The sequence below is a fragment of the Heterocephalus glaber genome, unplaced genomic scaffold (assembly GCF_053883595.1).
Source record: "Heterocephalus glaber isolate CG9 unplaced genomic scaffold, H.glaber_assembly_v1.0 deba00001666, whole genome shotgun sequence".
Lineage (NCBI taxonomy): Eukaryota > Metazoa > Chordata > Mammalia > Rodentia > Bathyergidae > Heterocephalus > Heterocephalus glaber.
Genome location: NW_028258406.1, coordinates 5,830,132 through 5,849,504, shown reverse-complemented (window position 1 = coordinate 5,849,504; position 19,373 = coordinate 5,830,132).

Here is a 19,373-nt window from a genome sequence, read left to right as displayed (position 1 = left end):
ATAATAAATAATATATTTATAGGACTCTAGTTTAACAAAAAGGATGAAATTATAAAGATTATGGCAAAACTTGCATTGTAACAATAACCTGATTTTACAATAGTTTTAGATGCATGGAACTATTATAAAGAATACAGAGAGAATTATTAAATATCTCACACTCAGTTACCCTTAATACTAACGTCTTGCATTATTAAGGCATATTGCCACAACTAATGAACAAAAATTGATGCATTGTGTTTAACTTAAGTCCATATTATTGAAATTTCTTCACTCTATTCCTTATGTTCCATTCCTTTTAAATGATGCCCATAGGATCTGTAATGAATTTATTCTCATACTTTCTGTTTGCTCTTGCCTCTGAAAAGTTTCCCAGATGAGATTATTTTCAATAATATTGTCAGTGTTGAGGTATACAGGTCATATTTTCCTTTTTGTAAAATGTCCCTTCTTTGAAATTTTATTAGTTTTAAAATCCTGATTAGACATTTTTGTATATTATTCCCAGTCTTATAGAGCACAGAGTCTGAAATCAAACAACCTGAACTTGAATTCTGGGCCTGCCATTAAATAATTATTCAATCACAAACATATTATTTGACTATCTATGCTTCAGTTTCTGTAGTGAGGGGATGTTAGCAAACTTTCTGGGTTTGTTTCTAGAATCAAATGAGTTAATATTATTTAAGAATTTGCCAACTAAATAAATAATATTTAAAGGCAGGATTGAAGAATGTCAATTTACCTGAAAAATTAGTCATGATATATATTTTTATCTGGAAAAAAATTGAGAGACGTGATAGTTTCCTTCAAATATTAAATGTAAATTAATTAACAATAATAACATTGTTATAGACTTCCCAATTTCATGAAATGAATTAGATATTAAACACCAAAATATATAGAGATATCCAGAAATACAATAAAATACTGAGTAAAAAGACTTTAAAGTTGATAATATACAATATAATATATACATAAATGAGATGTGATAAAAATATGACGATGAATTTTTTAAAAAATTTTACAACAAAAAAAGACATTGCCACTAATCCCCTTCAATATGCTTCCCATCATTTCAAGCACACATATCCCCTCCTATTTCCTTCACTTGGTATGTAACTTCTGGATGTCTTCTTCAAAAGTGTCTTAATAACATGATCAAAAATGTGGGGAGTGCTGCTGCCACTTGCCATTCAAGGGAAAGTCAGGCTCATAAAAACATTACTGTATTTTATTCACCAGATCTGGCACTTTATAACTTTTGTCTCTCCCATAAAGTCAAAACAACCATAAGAATTAAACATTTAAACTTTATTCAAGATATTGAGGCAGCCAAGAATGAACAACTACAGATACTCACAGAAGAGTACTTCAGAACTGCTTCAGATAGTGACAAGAACGATGGGATAATGTGTTTAAAATGAAGGGCGATATTTTGAGGAAAATTAGTGGCAATGTTTTTTACTTTAATTTAATTTTTAAAAATTAATTATTCAATGTTTTTATCACACTTATGTGTATTTCCCTTTGTATGATAATTTCAAGCAAGACAATCTTGAATATTATAAGCTTACACTTATACCATGGAGATATGTAAGAGAAAAAGAGTAACTATTGGCACATGATGGTGAAGGTACAGATAAATTTTATATACTCTTGGTGATAATATAAGCAAAAATGATTTACTTTCTCTGGAAAACAGCTTTTCTATTTCTTCAAAAAAATTCGTATACTTTCACATATGCCAACAATCACACTCTGAGCTGCCCAGTGCAAAAATCTCTACAAAAATTTTCATAATGATTTTGTTTGTAACAGCCTAAACTGAAAGCAATCAAAATCTTTTTCAATAGGTGAGTGATGAAACTAACCATGGTAATTCAAGCCCCCAAATACTACTCACAATAAAGATTAACCATTGATAAACATAATAATTTGAATGGATATGAAAGACATTTTACTAGTTGGAAAGATAAAAATAATCTCAATTGTTACACACTGCATTGTTGCATTTATATAGTCTTCCCAAAATGACAACATTGTAAAGATGGAAAACAGATTAGGGGTGGCCAATTGTAGGTATTTTCCAGCAGTTACAATTTAGAATTATCCCTGGGTCATGAACCATTTTATTCATAGATGAATAAAAATGTTGCCTCAATTCTTAAAAGAGTTTATAGTAAGTAAAATGACAGTGCCTCCCACAATAAATTCCTGTTGCTTAACAGGAGGGATATCTTTTGGAAAATAAAGTCTTATTATGAGATTCTTTTATTAATAATGGGGCCGGGGATGTAGCTCAGTGGTGCCACGCCTGCCTCACAAGCCCAAGGTCCTGAGTTTGATCCCCACTACAAACAAAACAAAACAGTTATTAATAATTCTGAATAATATGATCTTTATTATAAGAGACGACTCAAAGAATTTATGCAAAGTTCTGAATGTGGTGTCCAAATGTAGACTGTGATCATGATTTGATGAGGAATTTATGAGGGGCAGACTGCTCAGCTGTTTGGACACAAAGAGCCAAGGTAACAGTGATTCTGATGAAAAAAAAAACACCTTTGCACAAAGAACACATAGTTTTCAAAGCTGTTAACCATAGGTCATGAATTAGTAAGAGCTATTATCAGTTCTTTTCAGTAGAATTTAGCTAATAGAGAGTATGTCCAAAGCTCATCATGTGCTCATGACTGCCCTACATGTTATAGATAATGAAAAAAAATTATTACTTAAACTTACTGGAAAATAAAAAGACACACTAAACATATAAAAATGTAAAATATAAGAGTACTAGCATTCCAATAAGTAGTTTAAAAATTGTACATAGTTGTCACCCCAGATAGCACAGTAGAGCCAATATTATTGTTAAGCTGAGTTATAAGAGGATCAGCATTTCCAATTACTCATCTAATAAGCATGTACTCAAAGAAAATATTAGGATGTTCCAAATGCTGACAATTAGAAATTTAAAGGTCACTTAAATTAGGTAGTTATGTCTTTTATATTATATTTACATATTTCTTTTTATTTATATAAACAAAAAGATCAATATATTTTCACCTTGGTTTGTTATTATATTTTTCAAAACATTTATATATTAACTTCTTTTCTAATCTTAAACATATAATTGCAAAATTCCTCCCTATAAAACACTGAAATAAAATAAATAAATAAATATAATTGAAAATAGATTTAAGAAATGTCATGTGAAATTCTGATTTGCATGTATGAATATGGCAAAGTACATTGTTTAGCCAAATTTTTTATTTTCAATTAGGTGAAATTACTATTTTTTAAAAAGTTACTCGTTATGTTTTTTTTCACAAGTTTCTGTGTTATATATTTTTCTGAATTCTGATTAAAAATAAGAACTGCTACACAATCAAAGAAAATTAAGTGAAATTTGAAGTTCATGTATGTGTACCTAAGCATTTCTTTAGAGCTTATAAAGATAAAATTAACTACACACAAGTTTGGAATGCATTTTCAAACAAATAAACTGACATAGTTCAATTGCATTTCAGAAGTATGATTCATTATGTTGCTTTGTTCAGAAATCTCACCAACCTCCCGACTGCAGTATTTATAAGCCGTGTTTCGGCTTCTCAGCAGCAGTGAGTGTCGCTAAGGTGGCGCTTTTGTTGTCATGGCAGTGATGGATCATCAATGTTCAGTGGAAGAACTGTAATTTGCAAATTGAATGACAGGCAGCATTGGAAATGCACTGCAGTGGCCTTCCTAGGTAAGTTGGAAGCTTTTAGTGTGAGCATTTTCTCTTTAAGTACTGTTTTATTTGTCTTCACACCATGTTTGACATTTAGATACAGAAAGGATAAGAGATCTTTAGGGTTTCAACTTTAAAAAACTCCTTCATGTAATAGAACAATAAATATTTTATTATTTTCAAATGATGCTAAAACGATTTAACCAGTTTGAGATTTTTGTCCTCCTCTTTTCTTAGTACAAATTTTAGTCTTTCCTAATTAAAGTGGGTATCATGATCTTTTTTCAATTTCACGTATGTGAAGGATCAAACAAAAAAGAATTATTATATATATTTGAAGAATAATATATTTTAAAATATTATTAATATTATGATAATACTGTTACATTATCATAATATTAATATTTTGGTCATTACTTTTCTTCCATAAGAAAAGTCAATAGTCTTTAGCCTGGAATTGAGTTTCCCTCTATTATATGATTACTCAATTTTTAAGTTCAACATCCAGCATTCAAGATCAATATTCAAGATCCAATGTCCTCATGAATCTTCCATGGACTAAAAGTAACCAAGTCTCTCTTCCATAAACATCTACAATATCTCTACTGTTAAAGTGTAATTCCATAGAATGTAGAGTCTGTAACTATTTTACCCCATGGAGTAATTCCATAACTAGTATATTGTAGCCATTTATTAAGTATGTATTGATTCAGTAATTAAAAACTAAAATAATATTACTGTTACATTATTAAATTACTGGTTAAGCTTCATTGTATATCTATTTAGGTATTTAATTTTCCCTTAAATTTGTCCTCTCCAAATAGATGTGGTATTTGCAAAATAAGAAGATATTATCCATACATATATGCATTATAAATAATAAATTAAATACCTTACATGTAATGTCTCTCATAGAATCTCTACATTGTTATATATACACAGTAGAAACTCTACTACATAGCTTATACTTTAACTATACATAGATTAAATATTAATAAATATTTAATAATAGAAATGGTTGTATAGAAAATTATTAAAAATTTAGAAAAATGATTTGACAAAGGAAAACATTAATTCCAAACTGCTATGTTAATTGACATTGGCCAAAATTATATGCCCAAGAGAAGCTACTCTGATGTAAAAGATGTCTGTGAGTGGAACATTTCTATAAAGTAGGATGTTTGAGTCCTATTTCAAATTGCTTTGTCATAGGCCCTGGGGCAGTCATAATTTCTTCCAGTTCCTCCAGCTCTAAATGGAATAGCAACTCCTGTCTCCTGTACAACTTACAGCTATGCAATGAACTTAGTGTACCAAATCTTGTTAGCTAGGACCTTAGGTCTTGGCAGAGGTCATTCAGCATATACGTGACCACAGCCTTGTGTCACTTTCTGTCAAAACCCTTGAAGAAGAAATTAATACAAATCTACCAACTGCTTGTTTACTAATTCAACTAATAAGTATTGAATACCACTGCTTGATCTGCCATGCAAACAAATGACTGCAATATAAGGTATTATATTTTAGATACATAAAAATTGCAATAAGTACAGAGAGGAAAGAACTACACAGGTCTACTGAAGGAAATTATTGGGTATACTGTAACTATGGTGTATTTCAGTTTGAGAAAAGTAATATGAATGTATTCATGACTGCTTGAGTGTAAATTTGTGGAAAGGAAATTTGTTGATGTCAGAGAAAAGGAAATCAGCACTTGTTTTAACATTCTCATGCAAATTAGTCAATGGCCATCTTCAGCAGGTTGCCACAGGAATCTATTCTTGTCTTTGAGTTATTATATTTCCTTTTAATTAGATTGCAAGAAACAATGTCTGCTTATAAAATTTGTGGGTGGCACAAAACTGGGTAATATAAGAACTGTTGAGACAGAATTAATTGTAAACGTCACCTTTAAAGCCTAGAACAATGGGAAATCATGGTGTCTCCAGTAAATATGATGGTTCTTGATGAGTTTCAAAATTATGTCAAAGAAAATATGATTAAAGGACTTAGTTATTTCTAACAGGAAGAAAAGAAGATTAAAGGGAAACATGACAACAACTTTAAACATTTTAAAGCTATTATGGTCCCAATGTGATCTGTTAAGTGCTATTAAAGAAGGAAAAGTGGACAAGATATAAAGAGAATGAGTTAAAATGTAGACTCAAAATAAGAAATGCATGAGAAGAGAGACTTTCATGTGTTACTCACTACTGCTCCCCAGATTTTATAACAAAGTCTAACCCATGAGAAAATTACAATCGATATTTTTGAAAGCATTAAAGGGTTATTAAATAATAAATATCAGATTCTAATCTGTTGAAACACAATGAGGATTCCCAAGAAGTAACAGATGATGTTGCTGCTAAATTTACTATCATAAAAAAAATTGAAATTATAATATTCTAAAAAAGAAAACAATTATACAAAATTGTGGAAATACTGTATTGGGACTTTGTCTTAGAACTAAAATTATCGTAGTAGAGATTTTGTCTCAGGAAATTTTATTTTATTTTTAATTAATTTTATTGGTATATTTTAGGTATACAATATAATAACATTCATCATTGGAAATTTACATCTTTACATAATCTCTCTTAGTTCTTATTTTTCCCCACTCCCCTGTCCTCCCTTCAACCCCTCCATCTCTCCCTATTTACAAAGACTTTGTTTCTTTTTTTTTCAATCTCATAATCACCAAATTTTAAATGGTAGAAATTATAAGCTAATGCAGAAGGAGTCAAGTTTGATACATTTTGAATGTGTATGTAATGCTTTTAAATAAGATTTTATAATAGCATAACATGTTATTTTGCAGTATGTGTCTGACTTTGGTAAAATGAATATGAAGATAGTTGTTCTTGAGACAGCAGTGCATTCCAGCACTTACTCCAGGTTCTTCTTTAAATTTTTGACATTCAAGTTGATCTCTTTAGAAACATTTAGCATAGGATAAACATGTATATTTTCATTTTGGCTTAATTGGACAAATACTTACTTATATAAGCTTTGCCATCAACCCAAGTATTATCTCTCAAACCTTTCTCCTTTTTTAATTTTGTATCAAATCCTACTCTTTTGGGAAACATTTAAATTTGCAACAGATTTCCAATATATTTCAATGTATAATCTATGTGTACAATACTTGAAATTAACAAGAAAACTGTTTAATATAGAAATTACCATAATGCTGATATCACTGCTAGTTTGGGGAAAACATTACAAGTGTTCTCATAAGTCTGATGTATATGTGTATGCATATTCATGTATTTAATAATTTATGATGCTATGATCAATTTTACCTCCCTATAAAACTTTATATTGAAAGAGCCCCCAAAAACACTTTCAAGAGGGAGGATGTCACCCTTTACTAAAATAAGAATTAGTGGTGAGTAGATAATATCTCTATCAAGTTGGTCATTTAACTTAAGAGTGTACAGTATTCTTTCACACTTTTAGCATGATCATGAGGCAGACATACACTTTCCTCTGTCTCACCAATTAGTACTAGGTTAACTTGGCTTACAACACTAAGTCTATTCACTTACAGATATTCAATTATATCTATCAAGTCAGATTTTTATCTATCATGTTTAGTTATTTTTATACTCTGATTCTAATACAGAACTTATTGTCTAGACCTTCAAATCAATGTCATTTAAAATTCTGAGAAAATTGAAAAGAAGATAGAAATTTGTTATTCCTACTTAGAAACGTTCCAAGTCATATCAACACTCATATTAAAAAACACCTAATTGTGCCATCAGTCTTTGAAACACCACCCCCATTCTTTTCAAAAATGATGAAGAGAGATTTTGGGATGACATTTGATAAAATTCAGATGGAATTTGTTTAGTATACTGTCAAAATTAGGATCTTAAAAGACAGAAAGTGAACTGGTTTCTTTTTTTTTATTAACATGTGGTGCTTCCTAAAGGCCAATGTGTGTTTTTATAGATTTATACAACATTTATATCAAGAATTTTAGTTTCTTGCAAGTAGAAATATATACTAACCTTTAAATTTCCTGTAACTATCTTCTTTCTAACTTTGATTTCATAGTATGGCTCAAACCTTGGACCTTACACATGGCAACAAGTGCTCTACCACTGGGTTATATATCTCAGTCCTTGGTGATGATCTTGTTTTCCCGAGTTCCACGAATTTGTAAACAATAATTTTATGTCTCTTTTGCAAATTCTTTCCACTCTTTGCTATATAATTCATTTCTAGTCTCAGTGTTACCATCTTACCATCTCTTTATTGATATTAGATTTCTAATTTTTTAACAGTCTCTTCTGTTTTCCACATTGTTTTGTTTTTACAGAGAAGACAGAATTAAATATAAACTAGACACTTAGATGTAGCTCAAAAGTTCCTACAGAGCCATCTACATCCAGCAAACAGCAGATGACGTGATTCTTTTTTGTGCTGACAAATTCAGAGAAAAATACTTTTTCTGTTTCCTTATTGTTTTACAGAAGGATTAACTGTTTCTGGACAAATCCGTGTACCCAACCCCTCCTTTCTTAAATACTAACTGATTATTTAAGAACATAGCCTGCATCTTATTTTCTATAATGTCTAGCATATGAACCATACTTTTCATATATAAGTTAAAAGCAAAATAAATTAATTAATGTAACACAGTGATTAGATAAAAATAAAAGTTAGTGAGTAGAGTTAGGTAGTTACCTTTATCCCAGTTTAAAATTAGGGCTGGGAAAACAGTGGCCATTCTAGTCTGTTATTCATACCATGGCTGTGTAGTGAGATGGATAATAATATGCTATTATCTCAAATAACTGAAACCTAGAAATAAATGAAAGAAAAGTTTTGAATTCCTTCCAAGGTGTTTATTCATATCCTCTTTTGAGTGAGCTTCTGAGGACCAGAACAGAAATGACGGCAACAGAAGAAAGAAAATGGTTTTGGAGGAAAAATCTAGTGAAATCCTATCATCTCTGTTTTATTTTAGGGATATACTTCAAAAATGTCTATATATTTTGCTATTGTTTGTGCTTAAATTTTATGCAGGGGTAATATTAATAGAATTACCTTTCACTTATCAAACACTTCAGACAATACTATTTGTAAGAGTTACGTGTGTGTGTGTGTGTGTGTGTGTGTATAACAATCTTGTATATATACAAGATTATCATCTGGCTTTTACAAATTAAGAAATCTAAAAATTAGAGATTTAGTAACATAAAAACATCTCCCAACTATAACATCAGTATCCTAATCTAATTCTGTCAGGGTTGAAAACTTATTTGTTCTACTGTAACACATTGCCCTTCTTAACCTTCAGTGCTAAGATTAAATTAGGTTTGAATTAAACCTGGGTAGATTTTAGAAGCAAAAAAGTTCTCTGCTTGCACCATGTCTTTCCATATATTTTCTAAGACTTATAATGTAATAACTGAATTAATTTGATCATGTCTATCAAAAAATTGCTGCCACCATCCATAAATTTACTCAACGTTAGAATTAATGTGCCTCTTTTGTGGAATATCAAGACATTCCATTTGAAAAAAGACATACCTTTAAACATTTTATTTATTACTTTTGGCAGTCAGGTCTGTAGTGAAGGCCTGTGGTGCCTTTTTGTTTCACTCATAATATGACAGAAAGGACAACAGAGTGCCTGGGCAGGACCCCATATTTTGGAATTCTGTTCTGTGCAGTTTTATGCTGCCATCTCGGATAAAGAAAAGGATCTATGACAATAGTGATGACAGCATTTGTGATTTTTATGTTGTGCCAGCTTTTTTCCCTCTGCGAAAGTAAGTAATGTCTAAAAATCATACTAAAAATGCTGAGTAACACTTCAATACAGAATATGCCATTCCTAAAATTTCTTCTGCTCTATTGTAAGGGAAAACTTTTAGAATTAGAGTGAAAGTGTCCACATTTTATATAGAAACAATATTTGTACTTAGAAAATACCCAAACAGTAACCCACTATCACATTCTCCGTGAAAACTTTTCACAGTGGTAACAACAGAAATTTCTGCCATTTTGGTTTCAGTTCCTATCAATTTAGCAGTCATTTATTAGACATGCTAAGTAAAAGACTCCATGCCACAAGTAGTGAGGATTAAGACACTGGTTTTTACAACCTCTGCTTAAGGAAGAAAAAAGTTGTCATTGTGGAATAGAATTTGTGACCATTACTGTATGATGGGATGTACAAGGCTTACAATACAATTGCATATATCAGAGGAACACCAGTTAAAAAGAACTGAGGAAAGTCTACATTTGCTTACATTTTTCTTTATATTTGCTTTATACTTGTTTATACTTTTCTTTATACTTTTTGATGTACAGAATGTAATGGATAGAAGAATACAGAGGATGGAAAAGTTAGAAATACATTCAGACAAAAAGGCTAGGAATAAGAAAACTAGTTGGTTATTTGGAGGTCGAGAAAAGATGTGACAGAGAGGAATAATACAAAATAAAAGAATAAATTGAAAGTAAGTTTGTATTGCTTCAAACAAGTTTGAATGCCAGATGAAATTGTCACTTTATCAATAACTAATATATGTTAAATATTTTGAAGCAAGTGATAGTACTTAGTACTGCCACCGTATTTGAAAAAACAAAAAACAACAACAACAAAAAACAAGTAGCAAGTAGGAAAACACTCTAGCAATCCAATTAAGAAAGTGAACCCTAGGATTATTTTACTTCATTCCATATACTCACTTCTCTACTGGGTAGCTACATAAACTGGGAAACTTACTATTTTTTCTTTGTTTTGCAAAACCAAGAGTGCAGTAATTATATATTTACCTCATAGTATTTTTGTGAGAATTAAATGTGATGTTTATGAAAATAATTAACAGAATAAAATGCTTGGAGAAAATGACACGCAAAACTATTCCAAAAATGTTGGCTACAATTGGTAAATTTATTTAAAATTTTATTAGAGTTTTCAGATATATTTAAATAATGTAAGTGGAAGATAGGAAGGGTATGAGACATGGCAGGTGACTGAAAAGGTGTATGGTTCCTGAAGATACACATATGGACAACAAAAATACTTCAAAGAGGTCATGGCGAAGGTAACTTAAGTTGCCCAGAATGAACTCATACTTGAGAAATTGTAACATTGTGAGCTGCATTTAATGAGGTCAATGCAATAGATGCACCTTGAGACCATAGTGTTAAGTGAAATAAATCACACACACACACACACACACACACACACACACACACACACACAGGCTTTAATATTGCATGGTTTCTCATATATGAAAAACTCAAATTATAAATAAAAGGCAAATATAATAAGAAGTAAGGAGATAACTCTTCCTCAAATGGGAAAGTATCAAGAGATGGATGGAAGGGATCAGGAAGGAAAGAAGGGGTGCCAGTGTGGGGCTGACGGACATGGGAGGGCACTGGGAGGCTGGCAGTAGTTGCTGCCACTGTGGCCTCAGCAAGGCCAGCTTTGGACTCACTGGCACCCGAACTATACCGTCTGTCCTCCCCAGCCCCAAGTTGAAGGACACCGTGCCCACCGCTGCCACCACTGATCTTGGAGTGCCCATGATCGTCTGGTGCCTTTTGGCGATGCGAGGCTTCCACAGGTCCCAGGTGCTGCTTGGAGCCCTGGCCCCATCTGGCACTCTGCTTAGCCACACTGGTGCCTGCAAGGCCCAGACCCACACTCCCTTCCACTGGCTCCCCACCCTCCTCTGGCCTCCCGGGTCTTCTGCTATCTGGTTCCAAACTACAGAGGCACAGGGGATTATAAAGGTCCTTGTACTGATCGCCACAAGATAGAGCAGAAGTTAGTAACAGAAAGAGGGCTTCTCAAGCTCCTCGATGAAAACTGAAACTCAGCAGAAAAGTAAAGAGAATCTCTATGATAAAGGCACACCAGACCACCATACTTGCATCAGAGTCATTAGAATCTCAAAACCTAAACACAAACTATATCTGGAAGACATCTCTGAAAAGCAATCATTCCACAAAGTGTTTTAAACACAAGCAACAAAGATACATTAAGCAATTTTGAAATATCAACCCATGAATTAAACCAAGGACAGTACTAAAAACAAAAATGAGAAGACATTTAAGCAAGCCACAAAAGCAGGCTTCCATGCCACAAAAGGGAAATTCTGGGGGAAATGAGGTGGAAAAGTCTGATAATCAACCACCTGGACACCCTGAACTGATAGCACAGGAAGTAACAAAGCAGAGGAATGAGGCTCTTGAAAAATTCAAAGCAGAAATAATCTCCCAGATAAATACAGAGATGGTGAGCAGACTGAAAGACATGATTAGAGGCTCTAGAACAGAAACAGATAAGAAAATAGATGAGCTCAGAAACATGCTGGAAGCCATGAATGCCCAGCATAAGAAGGAAATGGAAACCACGATCGCCCAACATAAGAAAGAATTGGAATTAATAAAACAGATTCAAACAGATATTCAGGATATTAAAAAATCCATGGAAAGCATGCAGAGCAGACTAGGAGAATCTGAAGACAGAATATCAGATATAGAAGACAGGATTGCAATTAAGGACCATGAAAAAGAGATTTCTTAATGTTAGTAAGGGACCATGAGAAATCAATCCAACAGCTACTAGAAGATGCAAAGAAGAATAATGTAAGGCTGATAGGAGTCCACAAAGAAACAGGAGAAAGTACAATTGACATAAAAAACTGTTCACGGAAGTAATAGTAGAAAACTTCCCAGACAGAGGTAGAGAATTGGACATATAGATAAGTGAGTCATATAGAACTCCAACTAACTATGACCAAAAATTTCTATACCTAGACATATAATAGTCAAGATCCCAGAAACCCAACAGAAGAACAAAATTCTACAGGCAGTTAGAGAAAAGAAACAAATCACCTACAAAGGAAAGCGCATCAGAATCATGGTAGATTTCTCAACACAAACCCTCAAATCAAGGACAGCCTGGAGTGAAGTATTTCAACCCCTAAAAGAAAATAACTTCCAACCTAGACTATTGTATCCTGCAAAATTATCTTTCAAAATTGATGGGGAAATTAGATACTTTCAGGACAAAGAACACCTGAGAAATTTCATGAACACCAAACCAGCACTCCACACAATTTTAAGCAATACTCTAGAGAAAGACAATGAAGGCCACAACTCCATGAGGCCCAACAGGGAGAAGGCACCATGCCAGGTAAGACACTAAAGAGAAAGAGGGGAAAATAAGAAATAAAAGAGCCAACAAAAGTAAAACATCATGACAAGGATGAGTCAATATCTATCAATTATAACCACCAATGTTAATGGCCTTGATTCACCAATCAAAAGAAATAGACTGACAGAATGGATTAAGAAGCAAAACCCAGAAATATGCTATATACAAGAAACACACTTAACTCAAAAAGAAATTCATAGACTGAAAGTAAAAGGATGGAAAACAGTTCTCCATGTGACAGGAACTCAGGAAAAAGCAGGCATAGCAATCTTATTTGCAAACAAAGTAGATTTCAAACCAAAACTAATTAAGAGAGACAAAGATGGTAACTACATCCTTGCAAAGGGAACAATCCAAGAGGAAGAGATGACAATCCTAAATATATATGCACCAAATATGAATGCCCGTAACTATACAAAACAAATATTAATGGACATGAAAAACCAAATAAGCACTAATACAATTGTAGTGGGGGACCTCAATATCCCACTATCACAAATAGACAGATCATCTAGAAAAAAAATTAACCAGGAAATTCTAGAACTGAACCAAGCTATTGAACAAATGGACTTAATAGATGTGTACAGAGTGTTCCACCCTACAAAATCAGAATATACATACTTTTCAGCTGCACACAGATCATTCTCCAAAATAGATCACATGCTAGCTCATAGGACATATCTAAGTAAATGTAAAAGAATCGAAGTTATCCCCTGTATATTATCAGACCATAGTGCAATTAAATTGGAGGTCAATAACATAAGAAACCACAAAACTCCCACAAACACATGGAAATTGAACAACACCCTCCTGAACAACCAATGGGTCACAGAGGAAATTAAAGAAGAAATTAGACAGTTTCTACACGTAAATGAAAATGGCAGTACAACATACAGGAATCTGTGGGACACAATGAAAGCAGTTCTATGTGGGAAATTCATAGCACTGAATGCCCACATTAGGACAACAGAGAGAACTCAGTTAAATAACCTAATGCAGAACCTCAAACTCCTAGAAAAAGAAGAGCAAAACAAACCCAAAGCTTGTACGAGAAAGGAAATTATAAAGATCCAAGCAGAAATCAATGCAATGGAGACTAAGAGAACAATACAAAAAAATCAGTGAATCAAAGAGTTGTTTTTTTTAAAGAAATAATAAAATTGATAAACCTTTAGCCAACCTTATCAAAAAAAGGAAAGGAAAGTCTCAAATCCATGCAATTAAGAACAAAAAAGGTGAAGCCATAACAGATCCTGCAGAAATCCAGAGGATCATCAATACCTACTTTGAGAACCTGTACTCTAATAAAATGGAAAACACAGAAGAAATGGACAGATTCCTAGATATATACAAATTGCCAAAGTTAAATGAAGAAGATATAGAAATTCTAAATACACCATAACAATGAGTGAAAATGAAAATGTAATCAAAAATTTACCAACAAAGAAAAGCCCAGGTCCTGATGGGTTCACTGCTGAATTCTACAAGACATTTAAAGAAGAACTAATGCCATTACTCTTTAAACTCATCAAGGAAATTGAAAGGAAAGCAAGGCTTCCAAATTCTTTCCTGGAAGCAAGTGTTACTTTGATTCCAAAACCAGGAAAAGACCCAACCCGAAAAGAGAACTACAGACCAATCTCCATAATGAACATAGACACAAAAATCCTCAACAAGATACTGGCAAACAGAATACAGAGGGTCATCAAGAAGAGCATACACCCTGACCAAGTCAGATTTATCCCAGGGGTGCAAGGATGGTTCAACATTCATAAATCAATAAGTGTAATACACTATATTAACAGAGTCAAGGACAAAAACCATATGATCATCTCAATAGATGCAGAAAAGGCATTTGACAAAATCCAACACTCATTCATGATAAAAACACTACAGAAAATTGGAATAGAAGGTCTTTATCTTAACCTAATTAGGGCTACCTATGAAAAACCAACAACCAACATCATACTAAATTGTCAAAAACTGAAAACTTCCACGCTAAAATCAGGAACAAGACAAGGATGCCCACTATCACCATTCCTGTTCAATATAGTTCTGGAAACATTAGCCACAGCAATTAGAAAAGAGAAAGAAATAAAAGGAATAAAGATAGGAAAGGAAGAAGTTAAACTGTCATTATTTGCTGTAGGTATGATACTTTACATAGACGATATAAAAAACTCAGTCAAAAGTCTTCTAGACCTAATTGACAGATTCAGTGGAGTAGCTGGATACAAGGTCAACACTCAAAAAACAATAGCCTTCTTATAGCCAAATAGCAGATTCAGTGAGAGAGAAATTTGGGAAATAATTCCTTTTACAGTAGCATCTAAGAAATTAAATATCTAGGAATCAACCTAACAAAGGAAGCAAAAGACCTCTTCACTGAAAACTCCAGCTCTCTGAAAAAGGAGATCGAGGAGGATATAAGAAAATGGAATGCTATCACTTGCTCCTGGATAGGAAGAACAAATATAGTGAAAATGGCCATACTTACAAAACTACTATATAGATTTAACATAATACTGATTGAAATTCCAACAATATACTTCACAGAACTAGAGAAAAAAATAAAAAACTTCATTTGGAAACAGAAGAGACCTAGAATAGCAAAAATCAATTCTAGCCAACAGAGACATGGCTGGGGGTATCACAATCCCCAACTAGAAATTATACTACAAAACAACTGTGATAAAAACAGCATGGTACTGGCAAAGAAACAGACCCTAGGATCAGTAGAAGAGATTAGAAGATGCAGAAACAATTCTAGACATACTCAGCCACCTCATTTTTGACAAAGGAGCCAACCACCCTCATTGGAAGAAAGATAGCCTATTTAATAAATGGTTTTGGAAAAACTGGATTTCAACCTGCCAAATAATAAAAATAGACCCATAGCTGTCACTGTGCACTAAAGTAAGAACAAAGTGGATTAAAGATCTACATATTAAGACAGAAACACTAAACTTGTTGGAAGATACATTAGGTAGAACTCTTGATGACACTGGCATAGGAAAAGACTTTATGAACAAATCCTCAGTAGCTCGGGATCTAGCATAAAGAATCAACAACTGGGATCTCACTGTATTAAAAAGTTTCTGCACTACAAGAGAAACTACCAACAAAGCTAAGAGACAACCTACAATGTGGGAAGAAATTTTTAGCAGCTGTACCTCAGACAAAGGTCTACTATCTAGAATATATAAAGAATTGAAAAAAATATCTGACCCCCCAAATTCAAAAACCCAATTCAAAAATGGGAATCCAAAATGAACAGACATTTCTCAGACAAAGAAGTAAAAGCAGCAAATAAATATATGAAATAATGTTCAACATCACTGGTCATTTGAGAGATGCAGATGAATACAACACTGAGATTCCACCTCACCCCATAAAGAATGGCTGCTATCAAGAAATCAACCAATAACTAATGCTGGTTGGGGTGTGGAGAGAAAGGAACCCTTCTCCATTGTTGGTGGGAGTGCAGACTGGTGCAACCACTGTGGAAATCAGTATGGAGATACCTCAAAGAACTAGGACTACAGGTCCTATTTGACCCAGCTATTCCCCTACTGGGTATCTTCCCCAAAGAATTAAAAGAATCATATCACAGCGCTATATGTGCACCTATGTTTATAGCAGCACAGTTTGTAATAGCTAAAGCTTGGAAACAGCCCAAGTGCCCATCAACTGGAAACTGGATAAAGAAGATGTGGGTTTTTTTAATAAAATGGAGTACTACTCAGCCATAAAGAATGAGAAACTAGAGACATTTACAGCTAAATGGATGCATATTGAGACTACACTCTTAAGTGAAATAAATAGGACACATATGTGTAAATACCGAATAGTTTCTCTAGTGTGAGAAACTGAAAGTGTAAATAAGGATGAAAATGATTAAAATGAATAATTGATAATTTGAATTAGTAAAAGATCCAAAGGTGTAGGGGTGGCAGGTGGGGAAGGGGAAAGGGAAGAAGAGAAAGGAAAAACTATGAGAAAAGAAAAAAAGATGCAAACAAAATCTATGTAAATAGTGAAGGGTGGAGGGGGTGAAGGGCATACAGGTAATGGGGGAAAAATAAGAACCAAGATACATCATGTTCAGGTACAAGCACCCAATGATAAATGTAAACATATTGTGTACCTAAAATGTACCAATAAATATATTTTTTAAAAAGGAAGGAAAGAAAAAGGAGATGAAGAATAAATTAAAATATACTACACACATATACCAAGTCCCTACAAGAAATGTAAATATGATATACTACAAACATGTACTAATACAAAAATCAACAGTAGGTGGAATATATTTGGAGCTAAATATGGTGTTTTCACTCCTGTTAACAAATTGTCAAGTTCCACATTGCTCTAGGATTAAGACTTTAGACATGATACAAATTCTGTTCAAAGAAGGACAGTGTTGACATTCTAGAATAGAACTTGTGTGTCTGTTATTATATGATGGCATGTATGATGTTTATGGTTCATGTTTATATATCACAGAAGCACCTTCTCAAAAGAAGGACTCTACATTTGCTTATTTTTTATAAGAGTATTATATAAACTCTTCTGGACACTGAGAAGTTTGGCAATGGAAAAAGTTTTTTCACTCTAGTACAAAAGGCAGCACCTATCCTAGCCTGGGGTGGCTATGGCTATGAAAATAACTTGCCACCAAAAGGAACATCCATTTGATCAATGAAACATGGTAAGGTTTACCAAGAGAATGTTAGAGAAAGTAATTTCAAGGAGAAGAATTATAATGCCCCCCCAAAAAAAAAGAAAAGAAAGAAAGAAGAAAGAAAAGAAAGAAAGAAAGAAAGCCAGCCAGCTAGCCAGATAAAAAAGAAGCTCATAACTTTTTGATCTGAAAAAGAACACTGGAGAATACAACTACCCACAACATTTATTCAACTGAAATAGTCTAAGAAAAAACTATTTACACATATATGCAATACCCAGTCTATTATCACTTTAGTAACAATTCTACCACTTCAAAATATTGTAATTATTTTAAATATTTTTCTCATATTTCAGGCCAAAAAGATCACAAGAAAGGTCAGTTGCATGGCTAAATATATAGTTTTTGGAAGGCTTGTAAATTATACCAAATTCCACAGTGATCATAAAGACTCTCCAATACTTCTCAATGCACTTTTATTCCATTTACTGTAGGTTTTTCTCTTAGTTGTCAAAATGCAAATACTTCTAGAACTCTGAACATCAACTTCACTGGTATTAATAACATACTAAATTTATACTATTTCATTTAAGGGTAGACTAAAGCCCATAAAATTTGACTTGGATCCTCTGTCTAACTTGTCAGAGTTGACTGATTTTTTGTTCCGAAAAATAGCTTAAATGATAGGCCTCTGTACTCAGAAGTTTTGAAAAACCCATCATATGCCAGAGGATCTTAAAAATATAATCTTTGAGGCAAACATTTGTTTAAAATATGCTTTCTTATAGATTTACATGGAAAATTTGGTAAACATTTAAACTAAGCCATGTATTCTTGGGAGTCTCAGAAACAAATTAGAAGTTCTACATATTTATTACAAATTTAAACACTTTGATATTTTCATACATAATTTTCAATAGATATGTTTATTTATACCAACTTGTATTTTATGAGCGTTTAAATGTTGTTGTTCTGTAATGTGATATGCTTAAAGGGTTACTAAATCTCATAAATCTGTGGGGTCAAACTTCAGCAGTAGGGGAAAATAAATCAAATATGGTTTATCATAAAATATCTTAACACTTTAACATTATCTTTTTAAAAAGAACTCTACATTGTGGAGGAAAACTATTACAAAGAATAGAATCATCAGAGTTAAATATTTGCTGTAAATTAGCAAGATTTAATTTTTAATGATGCTAAAAATAGCAGCAAACCAGCCTCTTGTTTTGTCTTGTTTATGTGATGTTGCTATTTTGCCATTACTTTGAAAAGTGGAATTCAGAAGAAGTTCACTCAGAGATATCCTGTCTTTTGCAAGGTGCAACGCTGTCACTGGAAGCCACTGGGGACTGGTTCACAGTCTAGATATCATGCTTAGAAGAATTTGGAATTTTCTATTTCATGTCCTGTCCTTAGCTATCCTATTTGTTGGAATCTGTGATCAGATTACAGAAAGATTACATTGTAACCTACATTTAATCTAAACTAAAGATATCAGAAGCCATGTTAAGAAATTCAATTTCGTTGCTTTTAGGAGGCAGGTGAAGGGTGGAGTTTTATTTTGATATATTAAATGTTGCTGAGCAACATAAATTGTTTTCAATATAGTTTATATCAGTGAAGGGCAAATATAAGTTGCTTCTTCATTTCAAGGGGATACATTCTATGAAATTTCCTGTGCAGATACCAGTATATCGATGGACAAGAGGTCAGGAAGAATTGTAACAAAATGTGTTTTCAAGAAAATCTTTGGGGAAAAG